General features: G+C 41.7%; 1 long non-coding RNA gene across 2 annotated transcripts in view; it reads right to left on the bottom strand.

The window, feature by feature from the left end:
- Window positions 1-7,898: 7,898 nt before the first annotated feature.
- LOC125987123 (uncharacterized) overlaps window positions 7,899-15,275 on the bottom strand; it is a 38,603-nt gene continuing 31,226 nt past the window's right edge. For both annotated transcript variants that reach the window (XR_007487902.2, XR_007487901.1), the window contains exon 6: window positions 7,899-7,995. This is a non-coding gene — a long non-coding RNA (uncharacterized lncRNA). The remainder of the gene's footprint in view (window positions 7,996-15,275) is intronic.

The following is a 15,275-nucleotide window of genomic DNA, read 5'->3' as shown; positions in this document are numbered from 1 at the left end:
AAACATCAGACATGATGCATTAATGGTGCGCCTTATAGTCCAGTGCGCCTTATATAAGGACAACGTTTTAAAATGGGCCATTCATTGAAGGTGCGCCTTATAGTCCGGTGCACCTTATAGTCTGGAAAATACGGTAATATTCAGATAAATGTCCAATCGGCCACTTAGCTTCCAAATAAATTTAACACAGTTCACTTTGGCCTTTTCCGTTTGTCCACTCCCTGATCCTCTCAGCCTTTGTGACATTTCCTCCAATGTTTGCCTTTCGCTAGCAATCTTCTCCCCGACACCGCCTTGCTCTCACCCATTTTATTTTTCCTCACTTTCCTTTCCATCTTTTTCCTCTATTGAGCATGATGGAGCTAATGTGACCTTTATGTGCTGTCAACTCCTCGTATGGCCGTCAGTCATCTCTTGCTCTTTCAGGAGCTGTCAGCTAAATAGAGCCGCGCTATTAACGTACGCAACTGGCCCGCCACTGGCTGAGACAAAACATGACAGGAGACGAGGCGGGGGAGGAGGGAGGGGGGGGCAAGAGACATCAAATGACACATAGTGTATACACTAAGCCATCTCTCCGCCAATTGGTTTGTTTACGTCAAGATAAGTGTGTTTTGGCCCAGAAGGAGTTGGCATAGTTTATATCTCAAGCAGGCAAAAAAAAAGTGAGCTCTTTCCTCATCCTGCCATCTCATTATCACTCAAGTAAAGGAAGAAATTCCGTTGTGCCCGTCCTTGCCCTCCCTCCAAGTCGCTATCTGCTCCTGCCACTGCTTTTTCTTCCTTTCTCAAGTGGCCTCCAGTCCCTCGCTTCCCTTCTCGGAGTATTTATTAGAATGCATGTTTGGTTTGTATTCTTCAGCTCCCGGCACCTGTCGCCCTTTTTGTTTATTTCCGAGACTACCTTGTTAATGAGTTTAATTCACTTTTCCGTGTACGCTTGCTGTCATTTAGAATCTTGTGCAACCTTGATGCTCTCCTCCGCTTTTACTTTGAGGTCCAGATTGTTCTCTCTTATCAAAACACACAAAAAAAATCCTAGCACAGCATTGAAATGTCCTTTTAATTATATTTTTATTTCATACCGGGCGATGAAATACAATAACGAATACTGTCGTGATTCTAATCTCATAATGTCACGATTTACCATGAAGCAAAAAAAAAAATCTTCTGATAATAATATGGCGATTTTTTTTTCCCTTTTTTTCTCTTAAGTGGAAATTAGAATTTTTAGTAGTGCAGAGCAGCCGCAAGGAAGTGACTACCATTTAATATGTTGAATTAATGCGTTGACATTTCAGGTCCAATCATCCTAGTTATTAATTTCTCAGGAAATACTACATGGACCTTAATGACAATCCAAGCTTATTTCTCATCTTACAAATACAGGCAAGCGTGTCGATGTAGATTGAGATAAAATACAAGGTTACTTTTTAAGGGCACATTTTATTTGTGATTGAAGCTAATTAGGAAAATGTGGGCGGTTGGCAGGATTTTGGCACTCCATGCTTGGCAGCGTCTCAACCAGAAATTAAAATCAAAATGTGAGTGGTGCGCGCCAACATGGCAGGGAGCAGCTGTGTAATACTTCTCGTTGGCACGCAAGGTCATTTAGCATTGTAAAAATCACGGGTAGAATTTTTGGTGTGTGTCGAAAAAGGATGAGTAAACAGGGGTGCAGGAAATTAAGTCTTGACTGACAGGCCGTAAATGGAAATAAAGAGGAACTATGACCCTGTCGAATGGATGTGGCCATCAAAAATCTTTCCCACTTTCCTCAATCCCACTTTGATCATTCTTCACATGAAGCCAATGAAGAGCACTTCAAAGATGAGATGAATCGGCCATTATCCCCCTCGTTGTATCCTCCTATCGGAGACTGTCAATAGGATCACGGCGTCCTTCAACTTATGCTGACTTTTTCAACATGCTGTCAAATTTTGGTAAAACAAGTTCACCTCACCGAAAAGACATGCGACAATAAAATAAAATGGATTATGAAATGTGTGTTTGTGTGCTACTCTGCTTGAAGGCGGAGCTGGAACCAGAACAGAGCGCCGATACCGGGCAGCGGAACAGATGGCGTTTCCAAACTTTGCATGAGTGTTGTCGCCTCAGGTGGCTGAGGGGAAGTGAGGTGAGGTGAGGTGATGATGATGCGCTCTTCTCATTATGAGAAGCTCAACGCTCAGCTCACGCCACTCCCCTCTGCCCTCGTTTTTTAATAACAAATGAAAACGGCCACATCTTTGAGTTCTCGAATAATGACGCCGCCTTTTTCGTCACACGATTAAGCCGAGGACACGACCTTTGCCATTTGATATTAATGAATGCTAAACAGAGCTTTTTTACGAGCTCCAACATTTGCAGGCAAAAAAGTCATAAAAACTCTGAAGCCAAATAAACCGAATGGTTGTCGATTCTTAAATGACGGAGTGGAATTTTCCGTGCACAGGCATCCGCATCGGCTAATTTAAAACGGGATGCACAATAATTCATTGTGGTTACCTCGAAGTAAATCATGCACAACCCGCATCAAGCTGCTGCAGCACATCCACAAAAAGCCTCCGTAGTGCCTCCGTTCACTGCAAACTAATTAGTCACACGCCTTTGGCCAATTAACTCAAAAGGACAAGGCAACAAATATTTAAAGACTGGGAATTAGCTTGCAATGGATACCCTTAAGGGGTAGCATTAGCGGTTAGCACAGTCTAAGCAAAGGTATGATGAAAACGATCAGATGGTATCTCCGACGCTTTGTCGTACAAGCAGGAATAAATTGATGCAGAAAGTCCAAACAAGAGTGTAATTAAGATTAGTGAGATGTCGCCAGATGAATCATGATTCCTTTAAGTATGCATATCCAAAGTGGGCCAAAGGCTTAATGCCTCTGGGTCGGCCATGACAGGGCCAGCAATATGTTTTAATGAGTCGGAGTCCCTGGATGAGACTCTACATTTGTCATTCAGCTCCCGGGAAAAAAAAAAAAATGGACACCGCAAGGCATGCGTCTTAAAAAGTATTATATGAGCTAAGTGTTTTATGGGATGATTTTTTTTAATTTGTCAAGAAACTGGATGGATTGTAAAATCCGTATAATAAACTATCCAAAAATAAAAAAATCACAGCATTTATTTTTTTCCTCATGTTATAGTTGAGTTGTTCTTATTTACTCATAAGCATGAAAAGTTAACCTTGGATTGCGGCGTTATCATTTAATTGCTCAGTTAAAGAGGCAACATGAGATGCAACACAACGGAAGCAGCGTATAAATTAACTTTTAATTAGTCACATTATATTCCAATTTGCCCCGCTTGTTCGTTAAAGGCATCTTAGCTCTCACACAACACCGAGCAAGCTCGTTACAACAATCCTAATCTAACTATCGTTATTATTATCCGCTAAATTCTTACACCTCTTACAATCCCACTTTTTGAAAGCTCAATAATGATGATATGTTAATGATGATGTCCAAACTAGCTCCAGAGCAAAGTCAGCTGCAGGGCAAAGGCATCTCCCAGCTAATGGATTCGAGTTCCCGGCGGACATCTTTAGACGGTCTTTAGAGACTACTTGATGAAAGGCGCCACACAGATTAAAGACTTTCTCCTCCAGTTCAAAGTTGGAGGATAAATGTGAAGTATTGAACCGACATTAATTCGTCCATGCATGTGCGTGAGACTCTCCGACTTTCCCCAAAGCTCTCAAATTGTTTTGAAACAAAAATTTCCCATTCCTCATGGTTTGCTATATATGAAGACACCGTGCCAAGGAATATAAACAGAGTATTAAAAGAGAGATGAAGGTCCAGTAAAGGATCTTTTGAAGGTGTCAGTGTATATCCCTTAGCTCCCATACATCCATATATCATCCGAATTGGGACTTGGATGGATCAGGGAAGCGAGTATGCTTGCATGCCAAGATGGCTGGACCACGATGCCAGGCCACTGACTTCTATCTCTGAGGTCGTTGGGTTGGTAATTAGTTTTGTTCTAATGGCTACCTGGCAAGGTCAAGGGATTCCTGTAAGCCCTCCTCTCTGCGTTCACCTCCTGCTCGCCTCTTACTGCTAATCACTCTGACCCATCTTCTCTGAGCTGCTTGTCTTCATTCCCAACAACATGGCTCCCTCAAGAAATCACATGGCCTCGCTCCTTATTTGGTCCGACCAGACTTTGGTCCATGTAATGAATCTGCTACTTCTGTAGCTTGTGTTTATTCTCTTCGACTTTTTTTTTTTTGGGTCAATGCATAATACACAATACCTCCCACACGTCATTAACAGTATCCCAATCCTCCATCTGGATTTATTTTTTTCCCATTTTATTTCACCTACCACATTTAGTTTACACTTCATAGTTTGGTGCAACTCATTTTCAATAAGCGATTTTTTTTTCAGGATTTTCGGCCATTTTAGCTCAAATTTGCTTCATTTGAACTGAACGAGCTATTGTTTACTTTTGAAATCCATAAACGTTGATCGTGCATGCAAATAGTTTTGTCTTTTTGGCAGAATGAGCTTCCCATCTGTCAACACTGCTTTTCTCTCCTATTGTAAATTGAATAAAATGCGAACGATCAAGTCACATATACATTAAACCATCTGTGCACAGTATATGCTGCCTGCAACATTCGCTTCGTGATATCTGTGAATTCTAAATTCAACATCTGCGAAAAAGCACAATTAACAACACAGTCCGATCATCCTTGACTGGTCAGTCCTCCATTGGAGCGGAAAAATAGGTCGGAAATCATACAGCCTGTCCTCAAAGAACACACTTCCACAGGAGTACACTGTACAAATCCATTTGGGAGTTATTTCAAGGTGAGTCATTTTTTCGCCGCTTTCGTACCTGAGGGTTCGACCGAGCATCAAATTTCACTTTAATCCTTACTTCCCATTCTTGACCCTCTCGTGACCCCTGACAGTTGTTGACCCACTCTATTGCTTACGCCGTCAGTATCTCACCCGGCACTCAGCAACACTTTTATAAAAAATAAAAAATCCTCGGTGCACACGGCTTTATTTATTGTCGCGGCAGCAAAGAAGACGCAGTTGTGCTAGTTTTTGAAAGCAGAGGCTGCATGGAGACCACAGGGGTCAAACTCAAGGCCCGGGGGCCAGATACGGCCCGCCACATCATTTTATGTGGCCCGCGAAGACAAATTGCGTGTCATTACTAGAATTGTAAATTGTCTTCACTTTTAATATCTTTTTCTTTTTTTTTTGGACCATTTTTTACTCGTCTGATTTGAAAACGAATTATTTGTCAGTTTTTTTTGTAGCTTTTACTGTATATAATATTTATTTGGGTCATAATGGCCCTCGGAAAGAAGCTATAACTACAATGCGGCCCGTGAAAATAATGAGTTTGACACCCCTGATGTAGACAGTTAAAAAAATAACCGATTGTGTGTCAGTCTGGATTAAATTTACCGTGTATTTGCATTTGTTGTCCGCCATACCTTCCCGTGTCAGCCAATTAACGCCTCGCTTCCTTACCCAGCTGTCGCTTGCCGTGTCATTATACGAGTTGTGTTGTTGTTTTTCGTATGTCGTTTCTTCCGCGGTAAGGCTTGCGAGTCATTGTGTTCTACACCCACTTTGCCTCCAGTGACTTTCTTTAAGGGTTTTCTTGATGTTTTTTTTTTCACTCCTAGCTGCTTCTATGTCCACCCTTTTACCTGTTCTGATAAAAAAAAATGGATAATAGTTTGTTTTTAATAGGCTGCACATCTGCCTCGCGATTCGGAGTGGCTCAAGGTGGCCATCAGAAATTCCGATTATTTTTTTTCCGTTTTTAGATATTTACACACAATGTCATAGAGGACAATAGATCATCTGGAATGACATTGAGAACGAGCCAATTCGCGAATAAATGAGACCCTGGTGTCTGGCACACCTGGTTCACTGAGCAGCTCATTTTGAAGGCCAGGATTAGGCCTAATTAGCGCCATAATTAGGGAGTCGCTGAGAGCCGCGCCACGCCCCGCCGCTATCGCCAACGGCGCTCGGCTTCGCCAGCTCGGGCGGCGGGGTAGGGAGATCAAACGAGATCTAATTGATGGCAGCTTAATATCATAAAAGCTGATGGCGGGAAGGCTGCTGCACAGCTGAGTCACGTCGATGAAAAAGATGGAGGGGAGAAAAAGTCGGCCATGTTTTATAGGAGTCATAAAAAGCCAAACAAGTAGTGAGATCCTCTTCTTTCCCAAATGCCATAAAAAAAACAAAAAAAACACTAATTTGTTTAATTCCAAATGTCAAGTCATTATGGCAGCATGAGGCAAATTGCTGCAATGGATTTTATGGATTGGAAAATAATTAGCGGGTCACCCGAGAGGTCTGACTTACATGAGGAAAAGATGAAATATAGTCCGAAGAATCGGAATAATTGTTCAAGCCTCTGGTGGGAACGCATTCGAGACAGACAGATGGACTGTCTGACAAACAGACAAGGGGCCTCCAGTAATGGTCCTGTCTGGAGTTTGCGTTTATTGCCTCATCTTAAAGTCATAATGGCTTTCAATGGACAAGACTGGACAGGCTGTCTGGACTTCGTCTTCTCCGAAAAGACTTCCCAGAATATTACTGGCCGTGGGACACAATAGACAAACGGCATCTTTTATTTATTGCGATTATAAAACAAGCTATAAATTTGAATAACCACATTGACGTATCATAAATATATGACAATAATATTTCGTTTTCCGCAATATATTTAGAGACCAAAGGATTTTTTCGATGGTGTCTAAGAAATCAATCAGTCATGTAAAATAAATGTACTTGTTGAAGGGCACTTCAATTATCAATGATATCAGTGATGCACACTCAAGTCTTCGTAAATATTTATAGGCGGGAATGGAAAGGTTACTGAACTTACAGTATGAAAACGAGAAAAATATCACACAGCAAGCACAAATGAAGAACTTTCAGGGGGCTTCCATAGCCCACGGAGAACCACATTGAGGTTAAGGACACACACACACACACACACACACACAGCGAAGGGGATTTTCTGTCTGTTTTGGTTCTCTCATTTTCCCTCCCACTTCCATCTTAAGCACCTGACCTTTTCTCCATCATTCCTCCCCTACCTCTTGACCCCCACTCCACTCCCTCCCTCATAGGGAAGGAGGAAATGAGGAGGGTTAGACATAAAATAGACACCAGGCAAGACTGCAAATAATCACGCTGGAGTTAAGAATGCGGGTTTGGTGGGTGGGTGGATGTGAAAGGCTGAGGGGGGAGGAAAAGTCAGGGAGGGTCAAGGTGGGACAGAAATCCATCTTTTTGTCTTATTATCATTATTTCATATTTTTAAAAAATATTTGTCTTGTGTTGCTTTGCCCTTCATTATTATTTTTTTTAAATCCACTCTGACGTTGCCAGAGGAGAACATTGCAGGTGGCTGCCAAAACCAAGGAGGCCCATTGCTTCAACGAAAGCTTCAAAGTAAAAACTAGAGAGCAGAAATCTGGCAGCTCAGTTGCATCACCACGAAGGTTTCATCAGCTTTGGGTTCACTCAAATGTTTGCAGATCAGAAAAACAACAAATCACACATTTTTTTCCCACCAATCACAAGAGGCGGAGCCAAATTCCGTCATTTCTGCCACCACAAAATAAATCCATGCTTCTAAAAACACTGCCGCGGGCTATTTTGGGGGCTTCTGGCACAGAAGGCCTAAACAGCTGGCAAGACAACTGTCAGCCATCCCAAATAAGGAGCGTTCCATAATTCCCTTTCATTTTCTCATGACGGTCTTTGAGCGGATGATAATGTTGGAAGAAACAGGTGTCGCATGGAGGAGCGACACAATTCAACCTGATAAACACATCTCGCCTCTGTGATCCCAACATTGTGTTATTCTGTCAAGAGAAGACATCCCTACCTTTTTTTTTGTTGTTGTTGTTCCCGAGATCAATGTCTATTTCCATATCAGTCCTCCTCTCGCCCTCACCGTCCGTCTTCAAGGTGTAGAAAGATCAATTCTGAAAAAGAGAAGAAATTAGAATCGAGCGGGGAACCCTCTCATTCGGAATGTCCCGCTGGAGAACGTGAAGGGTAAAATTAGTTGTGTTGTGATAGTGGAGGAGGGAATCGATGGACAAATACAACTCATTTCAAGTACAGTACAAGATTAATTAACAATCGGATTGACTTAGTGGTTAAGCTTTAGCTTAATATCGGCCATCTTGCTATGAGTGACTTCTGGGATATTTATATTACCGTATTTTCCGCACTATAAGGCGCACCTGATTATAAGGCTGCTTTTGAGAAAATTGGAGGATTTTAGGTGCGCCTTATAGTGCGGAAAATACGGTACCCGCAGCCAAAAACTGTCAGTTTCCCTGCCTGTCAGCTGGAGAGAGCTTTATCTGACTGACTTTTTGATACCTTTTCATAACAGGCCCTTTGCTCTGCATGGATGAGGCTGATGGGGCAGACAGAGCAGGAGGGATGGATAATATAATGATTAATGAGGATAAGGAGAAAATAATCACAGTACATATGTGACAGCAAGTGAAAAGGGGGAGCGCAAAAGCTGGACTGATGAAGACCTAAAAGAGACAGGAAATGGATTTATATTCACTGCTCATTTTGTGCTCCGTTTGACTTTTTTAGAAGGGAAGCAGATGTGCTATAGCGGCGGAGTGATTCACAGGCTCGCAGATGAATATGGAACAAGCCAAGTCGACGACATTAGCGGGCTCATTTCCCACAGAGAGACAGACAGACAGTCAATCCGTCACCGTGTGAGGAGAGACCGGGGAGACGAGACTGACGCAGAGAAGACCCGGAGAGGAAATGACAAAGCCAATGAAGGTGGCGGCGAGGGCAGCAAGACATGAAGTCGGCTTTGCTCAGCTTGTTTTCTGGTGTCGTTCAAGCAGACTCCAGGTCAGGTGATCTCAGAAGAAGTCTCGCAAAGTCAAACAATTTGCTTAATAATAATTCCATCATTTAAGACAAGATAGTGAGGAGTATAAGATCTATTTGATAAATAGCAAAGGCACGGTCCGGAGCCAAAGAGGCCGAGGCAATGGAGTACTTTACGACCTCGGAAACTTGACTGTTAATCTTTATGACGGCGTTTACAGCACAGAAGTCATCCATAGGTTGCGCTGTTTATGACTCTTTCTCTTACGGACACTATTTCACGAACTTCCGAGCCACGGTGCAGTTCTGCAAAAGAAAATCAGCCGTGTCTACACAAAGGAAAAAAAAAAAAGGGAAGAAATATACTGCAGATCACTTGACCCGGCTTTTGGTCACCAAAAATGGTCAGATTTTTTTTAAATTCGCAAATGCAAACCACCTAAATAATACTACTAATAATAATAAAAATAATTGAATGGAATTAAATAATTTAAGAAATTTAATTAATTAAATTTAACATAAATAATTATAACAAAATTAAATGTAAATAATTGTAATTAAACAATGCATTTACATTAGCATGGCAGCTTCAGACAACCTGAAAGGCAACAAAATGAATTTTCAGCACTTGATGATTGACGATGACGTTTCAAAGTGGCCGAATTTACCTGTCTGCAAGTGTAAATACAACCATTTGAATGAATCAGCTGCTTAACTCCGTCCAGCCTACTCAGCAGTAACGCTCTCACCATATGGCAGCGCTGCACAGCCAAGTAACCGAATATGTCACAACCCCAAACATGTCACAGCTCTCCACCTCCTTGCACTTGTCTCTGCAGCTTACAGTTTGCCGCTCGGCAAATTAGAAGAGACAAACCAATCACGGAGTATAATAACAGACATCAGATCTTGCCTCACCATATGGCATTGAGGGTGGCTATGCTGTAATGCCAACTCTGATATGTTGGACAGCTAACATAAGCAGGACATTTTTTTTTTTTTATATACTCAACAGCGTGGGCAAGCTTGATTTCAAATGGAAAAAAATGCTAATTAGACATTGTGAATTGAAAACCCTTTATGCCCACACACTGCTTGATCAGACCTGCTCTCAGGGAATGGACGCAGCAAATAAAGAAGTAAAACCAATCCGAGCTAAAAACATAACCTCGGAAGGTAAATATCAGGTAACATTGCCATCCACAAATCTCAGCAGCTCTATTGAAGTTGTAGTGAGCTAGCAGACATGTCAAGTAACTCCATCAGTAACAAGTCTTGACACACAAAAGAGTGTTCTTCCTTCACTGTGGGGACTGCAGCACAGTGTAGCGGATGATAAACACACAAAAGACAAAACAGTTTATGCGGAATGGAAGAACGATGCCGAAAGAGACGTAAGGGTGGAAAAAAAATACTCTGAATGGGAGTGATAAGGAGATGTAGGTGAGAAGATGACGAAGACAGGAGACACATGTGGGTTATGCCTTAATGTGGATGCTGATTGGAACTGACAGGCCTAAAGCTTACTGTCCCATTTCAGCACATACTCGCACCCAAAAAAATATATAAATCCGGAAAAAACAAAGACTAGCATTTGAAAAAAATATTCACAGTGAAAAAAATAATTGTGTTGAATTTGCCGTCGTGCAAAATCAAATTTTGTGCAACTACTTGAAATAAAATGGAGTCAATTCAACAACAAAAAAAATACTAAAAGGGAAATAACAAGAATTGTTCTCCTCACACAGTTTAACCCAAAAAATAAAAGCCTTCGCCTTTTTTCCCGTTCAAATCTCATCTCAGTAGCTCCCATTTGGATCACCCCCTGCCCCTTAAAGAGGAAGTTGATGTGATGTTAGCATAGCCTCCCATTCGAAAGCAATTTAAGAACTCTGCATGCTGCAGCACCTGCTGATCTGGTCAACCTTCCAATAGTAGCACCATTTTCTCCATGGGATCACCTAAGTAAACATCTCACTTATCTCTAACAGCCATGCCATTACAATGGAGACACTTCAAACTTCAGGCAGAACCTTGAAAGTGCAGCTTTCTGCCAAAGCTTGAAAAAAAAGTTCTCAAGCAGTATAGAAAAAAGATGTTTTGTTAACGTTAAAATAATCCTTCATATTTGACTTGCAGGTTTATTTGTGATGCATATTCATGAGTTTTTTTTTGGAGCTTTCCATCCTTCAACTTCCTAGACAGTGAATAAGACAACAAGGAGGGGGGAGGGGGGGGGATAGGACACCTGACAAGAAAATGAAGAGGCAGAGCGAGGATTCATATTAGAGGACGCAGAGAAAGAGAGAGAGAGAGAGAGAGAGAGGTGGCTGTGATCAGAAAGAAAGATGTTGATGAGAGTCCTGACAGCTCTCGTCTCCATCGAGTTTCACCCTCCCGACAGCTGGACAGACTGCTTATGCAGCAATACCCTTCCTTCTGTGTCTTCCGCTTTCTCCCCGACACACACACACACACAGTCTGCTCATTGTGGGCCCACAGCTCATCCTCCTCGTCTCTATTCCCAACTTGTCTCCCGTTTGCCTTGTCGTGCTACCCAGCCTCCCCCTTCCCCGCCTCTCAGCTCTTTTCTTCCCCCCTCCCTCCCTCAGTCTCACCTTCAAGCATTTCACATCTTTTTCTCCCTCAATCTTGTCGAGATAACTGACCACCCTCACACCCTCCCTTAACACAGCCAAGCCTTCCACACTACCTGAGATCTCCCTCTCCTCCTCGCCATATCTTTTTTTTTTTGTATCCTATTAAAAAGAAACTGGAGTGGAAAAAGAAAGAAAGTCCACATTCGCAATTTATGAATAATCACATCATGATTTCGATATTCAGACATGTCAATTTTATAAGAGAAATTAAATCCCCAAAAATATATTTCAAACAACACACAATAAAAAAAAATATCTTGTATTTTATAGACTTGTACTAGGTGGGAAAAATATTCGTATGCAACCGACAAACCCAAAACCAGATAAGCAATGCTGTTCAATAATGAATGTCCACAAGCAATATCGTTTTTTTTTTTTGTTTTTTTTTTGCTGTGCTGCAACTTGTAAACAATGTCATTTGCGCGGCAACATCCTGTCTAGCGTTAAACTGTGTCGCAGTGGGTGAGAACGACTCGCCTCATGTCGCTTTTGCAACCCCCCCGCCGACATTGAGCTCAAACTTTCGGAGACACCATCATACCTGTCCTTAAATTACCGCTTTCACAGCGTACATGAATTCAATTTATAGTTCCTCTTAAGCTCGACCTTGCTTGTGTTAGACGTGCCGGAAAACTGATCAGCGTTCTCTCGGGGGAATTATTGTCAGAGGAACTGTTGAGGAGAAAAAAAAAAAAAAAAATCAAAATCTAGTTGCCTTTGGGCTTCTTTTTTTGCTTCTGACAATGTCACAAATCTGCATTTATTTCCCTTGTTACCTTTATAATACCTTCAGAAGTCTGGTTATATCGAGTCGTGGAATTGCTCACGATAAAAAAAAAAACCCAGATGGTTTTCACGTGAATCGTTCCAGACACGCTAATCTTTAAGGCCGTGTCATTGTCTTCTGCTATAGTTTGCAGTTTGCCGTCCACGAAGGTTACGCTGACATAAGTACGGGATGCATTAGCATCTCCCCGTGCATTGTCCGACTCTATTATGTAAATAACTGGCTCTTCTATTGGACACGTGCGTGTGCGCCGGTGGCTTGGGGCCAAGCCGCCACGCACACAAGCCTTATTTACATTTCCGCTTGTCATTTTGGATTTGTTATTAATCTACCTGCCAAATGTATCGTTTTCCGTGCGAGTGTAACGCTTGAGTGCAACGGTAGCGTGCGCGCAAGGACATTTCGAGAGATTACACAAGACAAAGGACATCAACTGTGCCTCAAAGTATTGATGGCTCCCAGGAGAGGCGTAGATGCCATATGCCATGCTTCCGTGCCTGCCTAACCACTTCTATGGATGATAAACAAATATTTTTCCTTGTCTTGCATGATTTGGTGTGACGGATGTGTTAGGTGGGTTGATTTACCAAAACAAATATGCAACCATGGTGATTTTTTTTTCCTTCCTTCACTACACCAAAGATATCCACACAGTTGTGGCATTTTTATATTTAGTTTTTTTTTTTTTTTTTAATGAAGGTAGCTTCGGATAACACAATCTAACCCAGGGGACTGCTTGTTTGGGAATAATTATCTCTTGCAGATGGCAGAAAGAAAAAAGAACAAGGAGGAGAGAAAAGATGAGATGAATGTAGGTCTTGATTAGTCGGGAACAAAAAGTTTTGGATATGGATGCTTCTCATTCAGCTTTTCTGGACCTTTGCCGGGAAATATGAAAAGTCCCTGATTGGTTGGATCTGATTCTGAGGCTCTTAAATTTTATTCAGGTCAAAAATAGAAACTATAACATGCAACTTTTGTCATCCTTATTATTCAGCAATTTTCAAAACCAGAAGATTAAAACTAAACAATGGAACAAACATGACAGGATTTGGGATTAAATCATTTTTGTAGATTTGTGTCCATTTTATGGAAGCCACCCGAGTGAGGTTTGCGTAATAGCACGCTACATTGGCTTGTCTATCGAGGCTGACCAAATACGAGCCAAAACAAACGGCATCAATCCCCCGCTGCTGATTTCCCGACCAAGCACGCACACGTAAACGCACTCAAATGTAAATGACTGCGGATGCACGCTGATGCAATGAAACGCCAATCGCCTGACTGAGTCCACCATTTTCATTTTTTTTCCCCCCCTCCTCATCTATCGGTTTCCTCTTTCAATGTTGATTCTGTCCGCTCTTACCGGGGCCATCTCGGTCTTTTCAATCTGCTTTAAGAATGCTGACAGAGCCAATAAAGAGGGATGGATCGATGCTACGGATTTATCTTGAGGCCACGATGACTTCAAAGTGGGGAAGGAGGTCAGAGGAGAAGAAGGTAAGAAAGGAACAAGACAAGAAAAAAAAGATTGAACAGTCACACAGCCCTCAATAACTTTATAATCCTTACATTCTTTAACTATTTTCTTCTCTGGAAATGATTTTCCTTCAAATTCTGAGAAAAACTACGCAGCACACAAAAAGGTGAATGATGTAACCGCCCACGCTATGCTACTGCTGAAAAGCCCACAGCAGGTTTGAGGATACATAACACATAATCTATCAATCATTTTCTCGAGGGGAGGGGGGGAGGCTCTGACAGTTTGCACTCATGCACCAAAAAATAAAGAAAATACAGTATGTATACAAAAAAAGAATTCAACCTATCCTCGGATGATTCGTGCAGAATTTCATTTGCTACTATGGAGATCTCTGAAGTGCAGTGATTAAGAAGCACGTTTTAAAGTGGAGGGATTATATAAGGATAACAAGCATTAAAAACTAGAGACGGAAGAGCGTGAGTGGAGATGGGAAAAGACAAAAAGGCCAGACACAGGATCCGGGTAAAACAACAGTATGCTTGTTCGCCCACTCATTTTGCTTTCACTGGAGACCAGATGTTAATTTATAATATGAGCCCCCCCCCACAAGCCCACCAGCCCAGTGCCTGAGGGGCAAACATAAATCTACCTCATCACTGTTGAAGACAAGGGCACGTGAAGGACACTCATAACCAAGTTCATTTAGTCATCTCGTTTTTATTATCGATAAAAAAAGCAGCTTTTTGTGATATATATATTTTTTTTTTTACTGTTGATGAAATTTCACATCAACCCTGCTCAAAGAGTTAAAAAGGGAATCAGGAGTTATCCAGATTGCCATCTGACTTATGTTCCTTGAACAGGAGCACCATTAGGGAGAGAAATTGGCCCATGATTGACAGAAGCCCTAAAAAAAAAAAAAATTTACTTTGCAACAGAACCCAGGCTGAACCCCTGATGGTGAGTCAGACAGGTTCTGGCTCTTTATCACTGACTGCTGTTTATGCCAATTACAGAACAATGGGGGCCTTCAGAGCAATCAGAGGATGAATGAAGGAAGCTTCACTTCAGGCTAATTAGCAAGCTACTAAAGAATTCAAATGAGAGATTCAACACATGACATTACTTGTAATGTCACAATTCAAAAGAAGAATCTCTTCAATGAGACTAAAACTACCTTAGAAGAGGAATGATGATGCGTGGCACAAAAGGAGAGCAATCGGAACAAAGAGGCAAAACAAAATGGATTATAGGAGTAGGAAAGGATCAGTTGGTCTGATAATCTTAGTCATCTTAATCAAAATGATTTCAGCTCCCATGTTTATCATGAACGTCATTCCAAATTCGCAAAAAAATAAGCCGACGAGTACAATAAACGGCAGACCTATGCTAAGATACATCTGCCATCTAGTGGTAAAAGGTGATATTACATCTCAAAACTATATTGTGGAATTACACTAA

The sequence above is a fragment of the Syngnathus scovelli genome, chromosome 19 (genome assembly GCF_024217435.2).
Source record: "Syngnathus scovelli strain Florida chromosome 19, RoL_Ssco_1.2, whole genome shotgun sequence".
Classification (NCBI taxonomy): Eukaryota; Metazoa; Chordata; class Actinopteri; order Syngnathiformes; family Syngnathidae; genus Syngnathus; species Syngnathus scovelli.
The sequence above is the reverse complement of the archived record's forward strand: the minus strand, read 5'-3'. Positions and strand labels throughout refer to the sequence as shown.